General features: G+C 39.8%; 1 protein-coding gene across 2 annotated transcripts in view; it reads left to right on the top strand.

The window, feature by feature from the left end:
* The window catches only part of tnr (tenascin R (restrictin, janusin)), a 200177-nt gene that overhangs the window by 57317 nt on the left and 122528 nt on the right, over positions 1–20332 (top strand). For both annotated transcript variants that reach the window (XM_074651252.1, XM_074651250.1), the window contains exon 4: positions 11384–11437. The gene's annotated coding sequence lies outside the window, so the exon portion shown is untranslated. The remainder of the gene's footprint in view (positions 1–11383; positions 11438–20332) is intronic.

Raw genomic sequence — 20332 nt, 5'->3', positions numbered from 1 at the left:
ATTGGTGAAACAATGGTCTAATCTAAAGAATAGGCTGAGGCCAGATTAGATTTTTTTTGGAGACTAGGATCTCTTTTTTTCAAATTCATAATTAACAACTTCATTGTTGTAGCAGAATAAATACCTTATTCCATTTTGTTAGAAGGAAATCTTGAGATAAAACCTTGGTTCTGGTATTTTTTGATGAACTGATAATACAAATAATAGATGTAGCAGCCCTACAGTAATTTCTACCAACAAAGACAGAGACATTTATTTTTCATGCTCATCGATTTATACAGAAGTGTTAAAGGAACGTTTGTTTCCATGTTTTACCCCATTAAATACAAATTGCTTACTGTACATTATAGCGCACCATTTTCCAAAAGAAAGTACATTTCTCCAACTAATTTGTGATGGTGACTCTGCAAAGGAAGCTGAAAATAATATACTAATAAAATATTATAGTTTGTAGGGTACATCCAGTGTCTGAAAGCAGAGATACCGAGAGCTTGGAAAGTACAACAGGGTCTTTTAGAAGTCCAGAAACAGTAATGGACACTGACATCTATTTATAGTGGGAACAGCTAAAGACGGTGAATAGAAAGCTGAACAAAGCGGGAGAGAGAGAAGAGCCACTGGCAGTGTTTTCAGAAAGCTTTCATACAGCGTAGCACAGATGATATAATGCAAAACAACTTTCTAGTGAAAGTGTTTGGATTTTTACTTTTGTTACTTTGTGATTTTTAGATTTATATTCGTGGATTCCTTATTTGTTTAACCTGAGAAAATCAACCAAACTGTGGCAAGTAGTCAAATGTGAATCAAGGGAAAGCCAGGAAATATGGCATTTCTGTTTGTTGTATGTATTAATTTGAGGAAGGTTATGGTCTCTTCATCGCGCCGCACTAATCTGATGTTTTCGTCTGCAGCCATTTTTGCTTCTCAGTTGGGAGCGATGAAGTCACATCCTTAATGTTTGTCATGATTGATTTGCTTTGTCTGTTTTCATTGCACTTATATACATTTTGTTTATTGATACACCAACTTCATACATCCACCTCAGCCAAGTGGAGAAAAACTGTTTTGTGATATTTTTCAACTCAGGTATTTTTTTCTCAATTCACTGCTTTTAAAGAAGTTTGCCAAACGTTTTAAAATGTGGTCCGTCATTTAATTAAAGCTGGAGTTGTTAATCTTCTTCAAAAACATTTTAGTTATATTTGTTGAAATTCTCTTTATATCCCGACAGCAATCAATAAATCAAATGCTCTGACAAAAGAAAGTAAAAATCCGATATCTGTAGGACTTTAATAGGCCTGTCCAATCATTTCATTTGAGCCGAACAGAGGCTGGGAAACATTGTGTAAAGCTGTTGTTGTGCTTTTCTCAGGGGAGCCCAAACTTTTGAGCCCAGCCATGGATATTTAAGATGAATGCTTGAGATGCTCACCAGCAATTCAACTTCAACATTTATATTCTGAAATGCCCCATCCCCGTACAGACAAGACATATTTGTTTTTTATGTGTTGAGTGTTTGTAGTCGGTCTAGTCGAATCACTATTCTGACCACGACGTCTCATACAGTTGGGAGGAGTGAGAGAAACATGTTTTTGGAATTCATCTTCTTCGCCTCTCTGGGCGATGCCATAAAGTCACAATATGATTTATTCCTCTTTCTTTAGACATACCCAAGAATTATGCCCCATTTTAAGAAATCCCCGAAGGTACTAATTCATATTCTCTATATGATTGGACCATCAATACTGAGGGTAAGTGAAGGTCGCTCTGACAGTTTTACGGGTTGGCAGGTTTGCCTGCCTTATACTGCCGTGGCTTCACAAAGCTCTGTAATGCTGTTTCTCCAGCATTGCTGATCGCATTGTATTGTGACAGACGGCCAGTTCAAAAGATAGCAAATACAATCAAAGCTGCATTAGACTGAATGTGACCTCCGCTCGCTTGTTCCCGATAGGTTGTTGATAATACAAAGTAGCCTACCCTGCTCCTAATAGCCTCTCAAATACAACCCGTGTATTTATCAAACCGACTTGGAGATCAACATGATATAAAATGATCATTTAGGTTGCTATAACTGATGTAACCAAGGTGACCTGTTTGTCACTGATCATCGATCAATAAACAAGCCCTGTGAACATTCAACGGATTCAGGCACTGGCTTCGCGGTACATTATGCTTTTAGTTGACAGATTTTTTTTACCGTCAGAAGCAATAACAGTAGAAAAGACCAAAGGCTTTGCAAAAGGTTTCACATCTGTTATTAATGTTGGAAACATCCAGTGGCTGTTTCATAGCTCGAAAAACAAAACAGCACATGTCTGGTCCATGCTTTATGAAGTATGAGATGAATATTTCATCATTTTTCACACCTGTGTTTGATATTAATGAACTTCCAGTGTGAGCCTACGCTGCCTGCTTGCTAAGATGACATATCTGCCTGCCCACCTGTTATGAATATTTATAACATGCTAGTGGACAAAGGTTAAAGAGTCAAATTTGGATTTTGGCTCGCTGGCTCAGACTCAGCTCTTTGATTGGTAGTCCAGAAATGTTGCTGTCCTCGGTGCTGAACTAGTGATACAGTCATGCTCAACTCTGGTGGACTCTCTCACTCTCTTCCTCCATGTCTCTCTCTTCTTTCTCTCGTCCTCTCTGTTCAGTCTGGGAACAGTTGATGATTCCAGCTACTCAGCATAGCTGAAGTGCCGCAGGAGAAAAAAAAAAAGAGTGATTACTTTTGTAAGTGATTGAATGGCTTGTTCAACATCTGCGTGACCCCTCAACTTTCCAGCACTGAAACAAAGAAGGAATTAGATTGGGGAGAAAAAGAAAATATGAAAGCCTTATTGACCTTGACCTGCACAAATAAGGTTACAAAAAGTCTTATGTAATGGTCTGAAAAAGCAGTCTATGATTAAATGCACCGCTGCTCTGAGTGCTGCCATACTTACCCTTCGTTGGAGACTCCTTTAATTCTCTCTCTCTCTTTCTGCCTTTCTCTCTACAACCACGTCTCAAACTAAACGGAAAGCCTCGAGGAGTATGAGTGTCGTAAGTATGGCCGTGCATGGCAAAACAATTGCAGCCTGTCTGCTGCATAATAGACGGGTGGAAGTGTAAGCACTGTGCGCCGTCCATGAAATCAATGGTCCACTGCGTGGTGGCTGGCTGACTCCCCTCAAAACACACCCAGGCGGGTGCCATAAAGGATGTTTATTAGGCTGACAAGTTGACACTGCAGCTCCTTGTCATGCTCTGATAATAGGGGCCAGGCGCAGACCAGCGGAAGCCCTGCTTCAGCTGGTTAGGAGACAGACAACCCCTTCAGGGGGGCAGATAAGAAAGGAGAGGAAATAAGAGAGGAGAAGAAAAGAAAGACGGAATAGGCAGGGCGGTGTATCAGTGCGGCTAGTGCCTGTTTTATGAGAGGAAGAAAGAAGAGGAGGGGAAATAGGAAAGAAGGAGAGGAGAGATGAAGAGGATGGAGGATGGTAGATGGGGTTGTGCAATCAGTGATTGAGAGATGACATGACTCATGTAAATGTAAAAAAATGGTAATAGCTGTACGTCATTGCCACTTTAAGACATGGATGTATGAAAAGAACTGTGTGCTGTGATGGCGCCTCATTTGTTCCAGTGTAGGTTGCTTATTGGGTGCATCTGACAAAAAAAGTTTTTCAGGCTTCCTCTGTTTTTGGGGCCAGTGGAGCAAACGTACAACGACTCTCTGTACGCATGGATGGCACGAAAATAATTTAGTGACACGGCTCTTCGAGACTATTCAAACTAATGGATCCAATTCTGATAATACAAAGAGTGATTTCGTGTCTCAAGTGACCTGTAGCGATGTCACGATACCAGAAAATTAGTAGTTGATACCGATACCAGTGAAATTTCACGATTCTCGATTCCAATTCGATACCACATTAAAAAACAAAAGTGAAACAATAAATCCCATGTACTTACATGTTACTGTTTGCATACTGGTTTTTATTAGGAAGTTAAACAGGTCATAATTACCTCTCTTTTATTATCATGATAACGTTAGAATTTACCTTTGCCCAGTATTCACTCATTTGTACTGAATAGAGCCTGAACACATCATGTAAATCAATGGCACCTCCCGTGTTGAAATCAGCAAGACGAGGGATAGTTAACGTTAGCTGTTAGAGGCCGGTAAGCAGCACAGTCCTGCACGGAGCTAACAGCTAACGTTAACTAGCTCTCACCCGGCCGATTTCAACACAGATTTGTTGTCCGCAATGTAGCATTATCAGGTAAAAAATAGGGTGCGTCCCCTGGATGCGTCAATAGTGAGTTACTGCGTCATAGTGAGTTACTTTCTATCGTCCCCGGGACGACTGAACGCTGTTAGTATCGAACCCTGAGGAAAAATGAGTACTGTTACATTTTCAGGTTTTCGGTATTGACTTGGTACCGAAGTATCGGTTCTCCTGACATCACAAGTGACCTGCAATTCTAACTGTGGCCACTACCACAAAATGCCCTCACAACCCAACACTGTTTAAGACTTTAAATGGCATTCTTCCTGTTGTTACACTGATGTTTCTGCATACAGTAAAAACCGAAATTGATATGCTTTTCCAGCATATTTGATGCATTAGATACATTAAAAAAAGCATCAAAAACTTTTTAAAAATCTGTTTTAAGACACTGTATGTACTCTTCTTCTCTTCTTCACTTCCTTTTCTCTTCGCCATCGTTCTCCTGTAATGAGAGACTCTACTTTCACCGCGAGCCGAGAACAGATGCAAGCTATAAATCAGCTAATCAATGGCACCAAAGTTGGTCCCTGAACAATATTGTAGGAAAACGGCTTGAATGAGCTTCATTGATTCAGCCGCACTAATCGTTATTTCTCCAAGAAAGGCTGACCTTGAAAGACAGCAAGGTTGTTATTTGTCACTCCACACACAATTAAACCATCATAGAAGTTTTCTGCTCATTGATTTTGGTTGCATATTTTAAAAAAATGATTTCATGTAGACTTCCTTATCACTTTAGGCGCGACCTTCATAATTATCTTTTCACTCAGGAAACGGGGTCAAAGCAGGACGATGAGCAGATAGGATGAGATTTGGCTCATTTCTTGCCAACTCATCATAAAATAGTGCAACACACATTTTTCCAAGGGTCAGTCCTTTTGAGTCAGCTCTGCAGAGGGAAGTTCCCAGCACCATTATGTCATCAGGGACAAGAGGACGGAGGGAGAGAAAGCGCTGCAAAAGAAGCTATTTTAATTAAAGCTGGCAGATTTACTCGCCTAGCTGGGTTTAAAGCATAGGCGGCCCGGGCCGACGGGGGCCAAAGTGGCGGTCGTAAAAATGACTCATGCCAGGCAGGGGTGGAAAAGAGCCCCCTGAGGGACGGGAGGGGGAATTAAGGTGGGCAGTCGGAGGCTGTTCTGTAATGAGGACAAATAGCTGAGAAGTTTGTCGCCTGACAGAGGGTCTGGAGCTGGCCAGGGAAATATGCATAGTGCAATACTTTCAGCTCCGGTGACATTTCAGCTTCACCATGCCACCTTAGTTAGCGGGGGAAGGAGAGGGGATGAGGTAACCACAAGAAAAATAATAAAAAATAAATAAATAAAAGCAATAGAAATACAGAGTTATGGCATGCTATCAGTCTTGTTATTTAGTTTTCATGCCGACGCGCGAGCGACAGCCGTGGCCGGAGGCGTTATGTTTTCGGGTTGGCCTGGAGGGAATTCCTTCAAATTTGACACAAACATCCACTTGGTATCAGGGATGACCTGATTAGATTTTGGTGGTCAAAGGTCACCTCACGTCTGTCCTACTCTCGTGATGTCTCGGTAATGGGTTGAGCAAATTTCTTCAGATTTGGCAGAAACATCCACTTGGACTTTAGGATGAACTGATCACATTTTGGAGGTCAAAAGGTCAAGGTCACTGTAACCTTATGTCCGTCCCATTCTTGTGAAAGCGATATCTAAGAACGCCTGGAGGGAATTGTATTACATCTGGTGCAAACATCCACTTGGACAATTCTAGGTTCATTAGAATTTAGAAAATATGAGAATTAATTAGGGCTGTCCCAAATACCATTTTTTGGGCTTCGAAGCTTCAGTGAGAAATATTTGAAGGTATTCAAAGCTTCGCAGCGCAGCGAGGCAGGCTGCCATGTTCTTCTCTCTGTCTGTCTCCATCTCCCCCGTTTCAGTGTTGCTGCCACACAACTGTACATACACACCTCTACACACAACAAACGATGATATCTGTCTGAGAATAACATAATAATAATTAATGTTGAATATGAATAATGTTGTTGGATTATTCCTTATTTCATGGGCTATTTGGGGATTTATACTTTATTATTACATACTTATATAAAAACAAAACAAAAACAAAGCATACGAATACTGATTTGGAGGTCGATTACCACGGCACTGGTCAAAGCATTCTGGTCAGCGCTTGCATTGATTATTATTTTAAATGCTAAAACAGGTGAAAATCATTAATTTAAAAAGATCCAGTGCAAACCTTCAAGTCCAAACTTCAGTTTTTTCTTTTTAAGCGGATGATCTGCAGCATAATCAGCAGCTACTGTAATACGTCCTTCTGTATTAGACAATACGCTGTAACACCTTATAGGGTGCACTTCTTAACCTCACACAATCAGTGTCAGAATTTTTTCTGATAAAAAAACAATATGGTATTCATTACTCGCCATTTGATTCAAAAGTTGCATCATTTACAATCAGCTCCCTTTCAAAAGTGTCAATTACATCTCTTTGCCGGTACACTTGTGTGTGAATGATCAGGGCAACGATGGTAATGAATCCATCCACCAGAGAAAGTAAACTTTTGTAACATTTCTCATTTAAACTAGTACAGTGTGTCTTCCCTGAGAGGATGATGACTAATTATGATAAAATGAATTTTACATAATTTAATGCAAATTGGACATTTTAGATGATTTAAAATGTTTCTATCTCGAACAAGTTTAAATGCAGATTTTTGTGCATATTTTACAGTAATTTTTTGAGCTCTTACATTAACTGTAAAAATAAATGTCTTCCCTCTATATGCATTAAATTAGCTCTTTCATTTTCTCACAATTGCATAATATATTTTGCTATTTTGTAAAGACCCAAATGTTTAAGGAAGTGTTAGACCACAATGTAGCTGTATTTATATTTTGCTGCAGACTTCCAATTCAATGATCATAGTAATTAATCATTTCTATGTGTGTCTTTGATCATTTAATCACTCTCTCCCTGTCTCTTCCTCTGTGCACATCCTGTTAGTTACAAGCATAGGCGATGACTTGAACTGTCTGTTTGTGTGGACGAGCATGGCCGCCGTGTTTTGCAGCGCTTTTGGCAGCTATCAGACACACGGAGTACATGTGTAAAGTGTTGCACATGCAGCAGCTGCTGTCTACTTCCTGTGTCAGATTTTAATGGTGGTGAGGAGCCCAAATGGTGGGCCGTCGTACGATCGTGGGTGCAGACGTGTCACTGTGTTTTTCTATTTTCAGGGATTTGGATGGTGTGAAAATCACCCAGCCATCTTCTCTTCTTTTGAGCTTTGATTTTTGACGTTGTCTCACCTCCCACTCTCTTGTGCGTCTCTCATCTCCGTCTCTTGTTCTGTCACTCTCTCCTCCAAACTGTTGGATGTCCCCAGGAATGAATGAGTGATGGGTTGAAAGCTGTGAAAATAATAATCCCCCCACCACAAACACACGCACACACACACACACACACACCACCTCACTCGCTCTCTCTCACCGAAGGCGCTGTCTGCTGGGACAGCAGCAGATGTGACTGGATGTATGTCAGCACTGTCACTTATTCCCTCTCTCTCTGTATTTGCAATGGAATTTATAATTCATAATCACCATCTGTAAATTCCCTTATTTATCTTTTTGATGCCTTTAGTCATTTTAGAGGCTCTTCTTTATATTTTTTAACTAAACAAAACAAAGAGATGGGGACAGATTTGCTGGGCACACAGTGCCATATTGAATGCAGCAGAACAATAGATGGCATTTAGTCTGATAAACAAACAAACAAAAGACTATATGAAAAGGATATACAGTATATTTAATGTGATAATAACATGTCAACGCAAATTGGTTTTAACACCACTAATTTCTTTAATGCATTAACGCAACTTGCGATCTTTAGGTTGTAGCGGGCTCAGCTTTAAAGCTAGAGTGAAGATACTGGTATCATATGAAACTAGAAAAACCTAAAGAATCCACTGGTACCAACTATGTCGTACTAGCTTGTCACAAAGGAGGCTGACGCTCCAAACTGTAGCGTAAGACTACTTTGAATTTAACTTTCGCTAAATTTTGGCGATGAAAAACTGGCATGGATATTTTCAAAGGGGTCCCTTGACCTCAAGATATGTGAATGAAAATGGGTTCTATGGGTACCCACGAGTCTCCCCTTTACAGACATGCCCACTTTATGATAATCACATCTAGTTTTGGGCAAGTCTTAGTCAGCACACTGACACACTGACAGCTGTTGTGTTTGCCATGTTATGATTTGAGCATATTTTTTATGCTAAATGCAGTACCTGTGAGGGTTTCTGGACAATATTTGTCATTGTTTTGTGTTCTTGATTGATTTACAATAATAAATATACCGTGTCGATAAGAGTATTAAATACTTGGCAAATCTCCCTTTAAGGTACATTTTGAACAGATAAAAAATATGATAAATTTGCGAATAACCGCGATCAAATATTTGAATCGGTTGACAGCCCTAATATACTGTATACACACATGCAAAAGCAAGAGCAGATACAAAGAGGTACCATAAAACGTATGGTATATACTGTATAAAAGGCTGAACAGCGGCAGACCGAAAGAGGAGAAATTCTGCCGTATAGTCTCTTATGCCATTAAAGAGAAACTAGATCTCACAATTGATCTTCCTTGCTTCAGCCTGATTCTGTGGTTTCATCCCACTGATTGAGTTAGACAGTGTTTTTTTCCAAGTCCTCAATTTCAGGAGAGTAAAGTGGTTTGCTTTGTCAACTCTTAAAATGTGAGCTGTTGCTCCACAGGACACCTAGACTCTCAAAAAACTGTATTGTTTTTCCAAAATAATCAGAGCATGTCTCTTCAACTTTGGCTTCTTTTCAGCATTTTTCAATTTCTTTCTTGGACATCTTCTGGTGAGATTATACAGTTGGGGAAATCCGATGCGCTCAATATTGCACTCCGTCCGTGCTGCTTTGATTTTCTTTGTTTTCTAATTTGGAGCCTGTTCTTTGGAATTGTAAACTACCTGTATTCATTTCTTAAACAACCCCCTGAATGTTGACACACCATTAAGCTAAATCACATCCCATCTTGCTGACCTAGATGTGAAGTATTTGTTTGTTCTTGCTTTAATGTAAAACCACACTTCCCCAAAGCGCCACTCCTCTCCGTCTCAGTCCTTGTGAATACTTCAGTTGCAGCTTGTTTTTTATATATATATGTTTATTTGTAGCTGTGCTTTACGGACGATAAGAGATAAACAGGCTTGTGTCTGACCTTTTAAAGACCCTGAGGTAATGACATACATTTATGAACAAAGCAAACCATCACACTTTTCGTGAAATGCTGATTATAACCTGGATGTGATGGGTTTTGTATCTCTTTTTTTCTTAAACATGGGGACACAGAGTGAATCGGAGTATGGATTTTTACAGTAGGACCTCAGGTTCAGTTGAAACCACTCAGAGGGATGGATAACAGCTGCAACTAAGCGTGTGTGTGCGTAATGCACATGCCTCCATGCAGTATGTTACACAGGCGTTTTAAACCTATGGTTAATAAACACTTGAACTTGACCAAACACTGATTGTAAGTCTGAGTGCTGGAACAATATGGCTGCCTAATTAGGATGATGAGAGGAGCTCATAAGACGAGTGCCTTATGCAACAGGAAAGGTCATATCCTGTAAAGCTCAGACACACACACACACACACCTGCATCCACTGACTCTATCAAGGCTCTTCATCAAGCGCTGGCTCATGTCTCAAGTGTAAAATGAGAGTCATTTCTAGTGTCCTTCAAAACCATTATAAATGCTAATGACCGCATGTTTGTGTACAGAACGTGCTTGCAGGGAACAGAACAGTATTGCTACAGACTGATAGTGCGACAACAAATCCTGTTGTTTTTGACACTTGAATACATTTAAAATGGATCATTATGTCGGTCAACATTTTATGATCAGTCACAGCGAGTAGGATTATTGGAATTGAACAGACGTCAGGACCACAGCTTTACAATGACTTCAATAAAATAAACAGCTTCATAACCCTTCATTAGACGTTTGATTTGAGTCACAGGTATCTACTATCTAATATTGTCAACTATTTAATTGATTGCTAACTATTTTGATAATGGATTAATCGTTTTTTTAAGAAAGAAAATTAGAAATTCTCTCATTCCAGCTTCTTAAATGTGATTATTTTCTGGTTTCTTTACTCCTCTCTCACAGTAAACTGAATATCTTTGAGTTGTGCACAAAACAAGACATTTGAGGACGTCATCTTGGGCTTTAGGAAACACTGATTGATATTTTTCACCATTTTCTGACATTTTATAGATCAAACAACTAATCGATTAATCAAGAAAATAATCAACCTATTAATCGACAATGAAAATAATCGTTATTTGCAGCCTTACAATTAATTAATTGTTCCTGCTGCTATATGTTGAATTCTAGGGATGTTAATAATGAACCATTAACCGGCATAAGAATTTTAAAATAAGTTAAACGGTTAAAAGAAATATTAAAAATTAAATGAAAAGCTTGTTTATTTTGTGCATACACTGCAGCTGGCAATAAATGATGGATTTAACCTGTTTGTGCATCGGCTTATCGTTGCAGCTGGGTGGCTTGTTAGGCACTAAAACAACAGCACCGCTGTATGCAACACACTAATCTTGTCGGTTGGCGGTTAATAATCGGTTAATGAGGGTCGGTTATCGGTCAGGAAAAAAATAAATCGAAATTAGCATCCTTATTGAATACTGTAGCTTCCACCATCTTTGCCATGTGATACTGCTTAATATGTTAATGTGTATATTTGTTTTTGATTGTGCGGATGGGGTTTAGTCAAGGTGGGAGCAATTATAGGATAAACTGTAGCACAGAGAGATGATACGCAGTTTTTGTATCAGGTGTGTTTTTTTCTATTTTTAATATGTAATGTCTTGTCTTTGTGTATTTTTGGCTCTCCAAACAAATTGACCTTTTTTGGAAAATGAAGTGTGATTTGATTATTTAGTATCTCTGTTCTCTCCAGGTTATCTTAAAACAACAACAACAAAGCAGCGTTTAAAACATCTCATCATCAACATCTCTCCTTTATGTTGACAGCTGCAGCCCAGAAGACCAACACTGAAAGGATCAACCCCGCTTGGAGCTCTCAAGGTGAGTTGCATTTTCAGATGCATGCTACAGCATATCTTTGTGCATGTACGTATGTGTGTGTGTGTGTGTGTGTGTTTGTGCATAATGTTCAGTCCTGTCCTAAATATAAAATGCACTCTCCCTCTCTTTATGTATGAGCGCGTTTGCAAGTCAAAGTGTGCAAAAATGTATTCACACACGGCAACGAAAGGCAACTCAGCATGACACCTGTAAATACTAAAGGACATGAAAAGAAAATCATTCTCTTTGCTTTTCAATGCACATAGTAATGATCCTCTGATTGAGGCTGCTGCATACATCTTTCTCTTGGTCTTTTGAAACCCCTCTTCATCATCACAGCTTGGGTTTTCTGTGTGAAGCTCGGCTAGACATTTTTCCAGAAAGGCCAAGGCCCATTTGCTGTCTGTCTGTTTCCCTGGATACCCCACTTTAGCCACATTAGCATTGGAGCTCATACTTTAGGGGGCTCTTCCAATCACTGTGCGACACATATCTCAATGATCTAGAGACACTATTACTCTTCTTACAATAGGTTTACTGTGTAGCTGACTCCAATGAGGTAATGTATTAACTTCCCACTTCCGGAGCAGTATATCATCTGTACTTAGTTTGTGTGTCACCTTCCCATTCAGCATTGAGCAGGTCGCAAGGTTCAGTTCTTTTCAGCCAATGATTTCGGTACAGTATGTTCCATATCCTGACGTGCTTGCCAACCGCCTGTCAGTTTTTATCAGGCTGATGTTTTTCAGACCCAATAGTCATGATTAAACCCAAGGATAATACCTGACACACACCTCTTTGTCTGCCCCCTCAAACAGAAACTGCATTTACAGCCCTTTCTTTAGCTGCAGAGACGGCCCTGGGCAGACGAGCCCTCTCAGAGTTGTCAGGAATTAACAAAGTATAACGTGATGACTCCACGCCGCATGATTTGCCTTGCAGCATAGTCTCTGGCTCATTTGATTCAAGTGTGTCTGTTTGTGTCACTGCGCCGTCTAATGTAGAGCAATACACCGAGAGGGATAGGTTGATACTACTGTAGATGGGAAGGTATGATTGTTTGCAGCTGGATAGGGATTTAAAAGGAAGTTAGGTAGATAGATCAGAAGATATAGGATATATAGGTAAAGGAGATAAATAGACAGAGAAAAATCATCTCTATCTTAATAAAACCTCACCAGTTTTGTCTTATTCAACATTTCCTCTCGGCGTCGTCAAAATGAGTAATTATCCAACACATCAAACAATCCAATGAACCCACTTCATATTAATAATGATGAAAACAAGCGCCTGATTCACACTTGCAGGGTCTAACAAGGAAAGGGAAGTTACTCATTATTAGTGTTACTCAGTGATCTACATTAATTCAGACTAATTGCTCAGAAGAGGAGACGAGCAAGTCTGTAATCCATCCGTCTCCATTGATGGTGGCTTATCTGAGACTTGTCAGAGTTAAGTTTTAAAAGTGACAGAGTGCATGGAAACAAATTCACTGGGTTTATTATTGATCATCTTCTGAACGTAATTCGCTTTAATGTATAAAACAAAATTTGTTTAAAGGACCAGTGTGTAACATTTAGGGGGATACTGGAATGTAATATAAATGGAATATAATATTAATAACTATGTTTTCTTTAATCACCTGATAATAGGAATCGTTGTGATATTTAAAAAGTATAAAAAACAAAAAACGAAGCATTTGCATAGTGATCGGAAGTCGAATACCATGGCAACGGTCGAAGCTTCGAAGAATTCGGGTCAGGCCTATACATGGGAGATGCGAGAAATTTTAGTTGGTTGCAATCTGCAACCTCACCGTTAGGAAGCGGCAGATTCTACACACTGATCCTTTTTAAAGAAGATCTGTAGAGCAGTGGTTTTTAAAGTGGGGTCCTTTAGAGGGTCCTTCAGGGGGTACCCAGCAAAAAGAGGATTCATTTATTTGCACTACAATTCCATCCATAAGTACCACAATGACAGAATCCGTGGTCCGTGGTCTAATTTGTGTCAGTTGAGGAGTCCTTGACATGAAAAAGTTTGGGAACCACTGCTGTAGAGGATTTCAGGCTGCACTCAATGCTCATAGGCCTTTTAATAATAGTGGACTGAATGGTATGCCAGTCGCTAGACCAAGCAATTATGCGATCACTTCTCTTGTGCTACGTATGGACAAAGTGTCACTTGGAGCAAGACTTGGAGTTTAACTATTATCTACAGTTAAAGTGTAGATAATAGTTAAGGTAATGTAACCTTTATTATTGAGTGGATTGTTAGCGAAACACTTCAAGTCTGACTTGCTTCCTGTTAGAGACTACAATGCAGTACTGAGCTTTTATTGTGAAGGGAAAGCGGAAGTGTAATGTGTATATGTGATGCTACTGTGACTAGCAGCATGGAGTCTGGAGATGGGAATAAGTAAAGACGCCAGCATGTTCAAGCCTCCGTCTCATCGTGTTTTTATTTCACATAATAAATAAGTATAGGCGCACATAAAAGACCGCACTTTGTTTCTTCACGAGAGGCACAACATGACCTTTCTCCATCATTGATATACATTTTTCAATTAATTTTCATGTGTTATAAATACATTTATTCATTTATTTGAGCCTTACATGCAAATATCACTATTGTATTAAACTCTGCTTTGACCCTGACGGTGGAGAAGCACTTAGTTTGGAACTCACAGTGATAGGCAGAGGGGAGGAAGGAGGCGGCGCTGCATGTTTGCCTCTCTAATTAGTTCTCAGAGGAACCCGGCCATTGATTGTTGCAAATGCACATTGATTTTTAGCAGGGCTCTACACTATTTGACGGTTGTGCTAAATGCCACAAGACGAATGATGTCTGTGTGTCGCTGATGTCTGTGACATCAGTTTGTCTTTTTGTGTTTAATGTGTGTGTGTGTGTGTGTGTGTGTGTGCCCATGGTAGTGTGTTTCTGCATATTTATGTGTGCATGTGTTAGATGAAAATGGGTCCGTGTAGCTGACGAATAGGAAAGTTGCTGCATTCGTTTTGGCCCGCGCAGTCTAATCGAGAAACATCGATCTGGCCGGGGGAAACAGTGTGCTTACTTGCACATCGAGATAGCCGAAGGCTATTGGCAAAATGTTTGTTCTCATTGGATAAAATCACAAGACTTCCCTCCCTGTGGTCTAAACAGATCACTATGTCAGAAGGTCAGAAAGAGTGCCACAATTAATCAGCTTGTGTCCTTCAATATTTTTGGTAACAAAATGTTAGGTGATGCCACAGTTCAATACAGAGCTGATTTATTCGTGAATTAATTATGCTTACATTGCATATGTTGAGATGAGGATATTTCAAATGCAAAAGTATGCAAAGTACAATTTGCTTATTTGGCTCAACATAAAGACCCAGTGGAATTAATTTTCAGAAAAAAAGAGTAAAATTGAAAGTATAATCACAAAGTGCTTTCCTAGTCTTAACACAAATGTTACTGTGAAAAAAAGTGCAGCACTTCTCTAAATCTGATCGTCCAGCCACACCCTATATTACTTAACTTTAAAGGGATGGTTTGGGTGTTTTGAAGTGGGATTGTATGAGGTTCTTATCCATAGTCAGTGTATTATCTACAGTAGATGACGGTCGGTACGCCCCCAGTTTGGAGAAGCAGACAGGATTACCGACACAGGAGCAAAGCAATACAGTGCTGTGGACGGGGCCGGCAGCAAAACATATTTTAGCCACCTAAAAGAGAGGCCCACCTAAAAAAATCAATATCAGTTTAAAGGTACTGTTTGTAACATGTATAAATCATTGCGGGTCGGTGTCCCATGCGCACTCGTGTGTGGCAACTGTCAACTGAGTCTGGCTGCATTGATGTTTCAAAATATTAAAATTATAGTGATCATACACGGATATACATTTTTTTTATTTTAGGTGGGCCTTTTTTTTAGGAGCTAAAATATGTTTTGCTGCTGTCCCCAACCACAGCACTACATTGCTTTGATCCTGTGTCGGTCCCCCTGTTTCTCCAAGCTGGGGGCGTGCCGACCGTCATCTGCTGTGGGTAATACACTGACTATGGATAAGTACCTCATACAACCCCACTTCAAAACACCCAAACTATCCCTTTAATATCAAATTGGTAATGGCAGTTTGAAAAAAGTGAATTAATTAGAATAGGCAACCAGCTGCTCACTCCCTAAGTTTGAACACCCTTGTATGACATCGGCATTTCTCAGAAAGATTAGCAGGATCCTGATTATGTGAATCACAGACAGTGTTCGATGTGACCCTGAGGGCTCCATCAGTGTGTGTTGTACTGTAAGCCAGACTGGCTGTATCCAGGATATTGGTTCCAGTCCCTTGATTTTCCACATTAAGTTTGTGATGTGACAGGTATTTCCACTGAGGTTCACCGCAGGCTTAACGCTCACCAACTGCTCTAACTGGCTACTCAGTTTTTGCCCCCTGATCTCACAGCACATGTTAGCCTACACTAAAACGGTGTGGTTACAACTCAAAGGTTTCAATCTTGGTCATTTGATACACCCAGCCAGTTATATTGGTGCTAAAAATGTACCAATTCCCAGAGGACAAACTGGTTCTTTGCTGGTTACGTATATGCATAATAGGAATGGGAATCATGATACGATATTATCACGATATTTAAGTCACAATAAGATCTTATTGCGATTTTAAAGATTTTGCAATATGCTGACTATTGCGATAATATTGCGATATATTGCAATTTATTACCTTTTTTTAACTGCCAATTATGTTTTTTTTTAACATCTGTTATATCTAATAAGATACAGTTTTCACTCTGTTCACCTCATCTTGAGGTCAGAGGTCAAGGGGACCCCTTTGTAAATGGGCATGCCAGTTTTTCCTCGCCAAAATTTTGCGTAACTTTGGACCGTTATGTAGCGTTCTTCCCGACAAGCTAACATGGCATGGTTGCAATGGATTCCTTAGGTTCTCTAGTTTGATATGATACCTGTATCTTTACTCTAGCTTTAAGACTGAGCCCGCTACAACGTCTGAAAGACAGAATAGCAGCCGTCTGATTGTTAAGAGGTTAATAGTGTATATAATAAAAGATCGATACTTGACCTCCGTGTATCGATACAATATTGCCACTCTCAAAATATCGTGATACTATGCTGTATCCATTATTCCCTACTCCTAAGTCGTCTAGTAAAAATATATATATGATTGATAGTTAAAAACAGATGCTTCTGTGAAAAAAACGATTGTGTCCAACATGTGAATGAGTTAACTTGTTGGCTTTACTGTGGCCTTAGGATTTGTTGTCTCAGCAAATGGCTTGCTTTAATGGGAATTTCCCTGTCATTGTTCCCAAACACTCGTTCCTGTGAGGGGTTTGAATAATGCAACACTCTGTCCTTAGCTTCCATTTGAATATATCTGTCTGGTCAGCAGAGAGAGAAAGTGACAAAGACAGAGCGGCTCAGTCAGAGACAGAGACCGAAGTACAGAAAGGCAAAGGGACAAAAAGTGAAAGGGAGGCAAGAAGAGAGAAAGAAGGTTAGTGAGAAAAGGGCCAGCAAAGAGAAAGAGGGACATATCAAGAGAAGGATGGATAGAAAGACTGATTGAGAGAGAGAGGGCCACACAGTGCAGCATCTATATTAGGCTTTCCAAGGATACCTAATGTGATTTGCTTGGGTAATGAGACAGGCAGCCATTTGTAATTTTCAGTGTTAGTTCACTTCTCGTCATGCTTTTTATGCACCGTGTACCTACATCCCCGCCCTGATTACCGAGGGGTTGGAGACGTTTATTTTTAGTTGCCTGGAACGTACGTAGACAGGCGGTGATGAATGGGGACGGTCCTCCATTGTGGCAGCGACAACAGTCGCGGGATTGACTGTAGCGTTGGCAATAATGCTGTCACTACATCACACTGAGAAAAACAGAGCGTTGTTTGCTCAAAGTTTAGTTTAGATTTGCTGAGGTTGCTCGTGATGAACTCCTGATTTCCAGGAGAAAGGGTTAGGTTTATACTTTACTAACCAGTTATTACCTATATTGTTATTATTACTATTATTATATATCATAATTGACAATTCAATAGAGCACATTTCAAACCATATTGTGCTGCTGGCTTTGCTGCACTTAGTTTACTGGTAAAGGAAATGTGAAATTCCTCATGAGTAGCTGGCCAACATCCGTTTTAATCCACGTTGACATCCAATATAATTTTATCTTTGTATCCACTTTTGGTTGGTTAAAAATTCCCTCAGATCGTGTGTTGTCTCTGGAGATTATAAATGTGTCACCAAAAGTAAACGCACGTCATACACAGATGGCCAGAATTATACTGTACAGGATGTACAGCAGCATTGGCACTCGCCTGTCTTAGCTGTTTCCCTCAGTTTTGAAAAATAGATAAAGACATAACTCAAAAAGTGTTTCTCAGTTGAGCAGTCTGAGGAGCACAGAATATGATTTAAGCTTCCTTCTGGAGGGCGGAACAACAATGCAGCTCCAGCAGAATCACTTAAACTATAAATCTAGTTAAAAGTGGAGACCTTACGGTAACTCCCATGCTGCGCTCTACTTTTACTTTCCATTGTACCTCAGTTAAAGAGCTCGCTCATGTCCCTTTGAGAACAGGTACTGTATTTCATCAGCTCTAATTTCACAGCTACTTTCACACTCTTTAATTCCTCCTTCTCCGTTTCAAACTACCGACATAAAAATCGTTCTCTCTGTTAGATCCGTTGAAGTCTTTCTTTTTCTGGCTTTCATCCTCACTTTCTTCTCTGCCTTTCTTCTCTCTCGCTCACTTTTTTTTCCTCTAAGAGGACAAAGTCGAATGGCCCAATAGCGTTTAATTGCTGTGGTTTTTATGTGGTCTGCTGAGAAGTAATAGCCACTCAGCACTTCTGTCTACAAGATAGATGCTGCCGATGCTTGTCTGGGAGTTGGTTGCGGCGTGGGAGCACACCCAGTGGCTCAAGGAAGTGCAGGTGAAGTAATAAAAGAAAATGGTTCGCTGTGGGGGAAAAAAAAAAATCCCATAATGGATTTCATTTCCTTATTGGAAACAAGTCACATAGGGTCACACACACACACACACAAATACACATCGATGTAGACGCACGGGCAAACACAGCAACACACTCACAAACGGGTCAGAGAGAAGAGCAACTTGTTAGCAGCAACCATTCGCTGTGACCAGTCCAGTAATGCAATCTGTTCTTGCTGCTGGACATACCGCCATATGGAAGCGGTCACGGGGTGACTCAGACCGGATCAAAAATGGAAACAGCAGGAAACCAAAAGCATTGCTTGAATCCCTCCTGTATTTGGCCCAGCTCTGGTGTCACAGATTGGAGACAAACCTATTATTTCCTAGGCCACATTAAAATAACATGTCCTTCTCTGCAGTGCCTCCGGGGTCAGGCTTTACAACAATACAACACAATTCTTAAAGTGGCAATCCATTAGATTTGAGTCGTGGTCGATTTGGCGACAACCTGTTTAATGTGGTTTAATACTACAGGTCTCAGAATACTGGGGGGTAGCAAAATACACTATTGTCGTTTTAATAAAGAAGCTAGGAAATAATTGGCCTTTTTCCATCATTCTGTGAGCAACTGTGATCTGATGTTGTGCTGCTCACGGCATGAGTCTGCAAAGAGCGAAAGTGAAAGTAGTTGGTAACCTCGCTGAGAAGTTGGAGATGTGCAGCCTGTCGCCTGCAGCTCTTCATCTAACAGCTCCATGTGTCTTCTCCTTCTTGTTACATTACTCCCTGCAATATTTCAAACTGATCCGCTGTCAAAAAAAATGACGAAAATGACCGTCGTCTTATATTGTAGACACATTTTTGATGAACAATAGTGATCAGAGTCAAGTTCACGTTGTATTTCCTGTAACTACCTCATAATAAAAAATTAACTACTCTTATTATTATATATTTGTTTTCCAGTTAGGTGCTTTTAAGGTGAAGCAGTAGCAGTAGGACATGTTCGGTTTGCATTAACAGTAACTTAATACTGAATTTCTTTCCGGGAATGTCGCCACAGACGCCCAGTTTGTAATAATGCAAATCTATAAATATTGCAACACTTTCATCAGCGGTGTTTCTTCAATTTACACTTAATTAATGTTACACAAAACGAATATTTTTGTTGGGCTATGTACTGAAAATTACTTTTCATTGAGTAGGTAGTTGTTTAGCAGCTGAAAATGGTTTTGAAGCAGTTATATATATATAAAAAAATAATCTTTTTCAAGTGAAAGAAGGTTATATTAAAGTTCATAAATCATATGACTGGATTTGTGCACATTTGAGGGTAATGAAATCCTGAATGACAGCTCAGTTATTCTTTTTTAATGAAGATGTCTTTGTTTCCCTGGCACAAAGGGGGAATAAATAACAGCAAGAACTAAATATACCATAACATTGGTAACGGCCCAGAATATAGCCATCGGTGCATCCCTATTAGCAGGTGCTGTGCATGCCAGCATCACATGACTTTAACACAACTTTAGCTGCACTACATACAGAAAACATCATCCACATCCTGGCTGGAAATTAAGTATGGATCACAGTAAGTTATGTGATTACCTTGGAACTGAACCATGTCAGAAGTTCACTGAAGAGTTTAATTGCTATCCATGCGATTGGATTTTGTTAGTCTCACCACATGATAGAAATTCAAAATCTTAAGTCCATGAAATAGCAATTACTTGCTTTACTGCTTAACTGTTAAGAGGCTCTCATTATCTAGTTAAAACCATTCACAATTTTAATTCAAAGGAAGCTTTAATTTGCTTTATTTACTGCTACTGTGTGCAGTTTATTCCTCCTCTATGGATAATAGGCACTAGGAGACCGGCTCGACCCTTTTGACATTTGTGACAAAAATGCAATAGTCAAATAGTCTGTGTC

The sequence above is a fragment of the Sebastes fasciatus genome, chromosome 11, assembly GCF_043250625.1.
Source record: "Sebastes fasciatus isolate fSebFas1 chromosome 11, fSebFas1.pri, whole genome shotgun sequence".
NCBI lineage: Eukaryota > Metazoa > Chordata > Actinopteri > Perciformes > Sebastidae > Sebastes > Sebastes fasciatus.
Note: the sequence above shows the minus strand (reverse complement) of the source record. Positions and strands in the feature narration are given on the sequence as shown.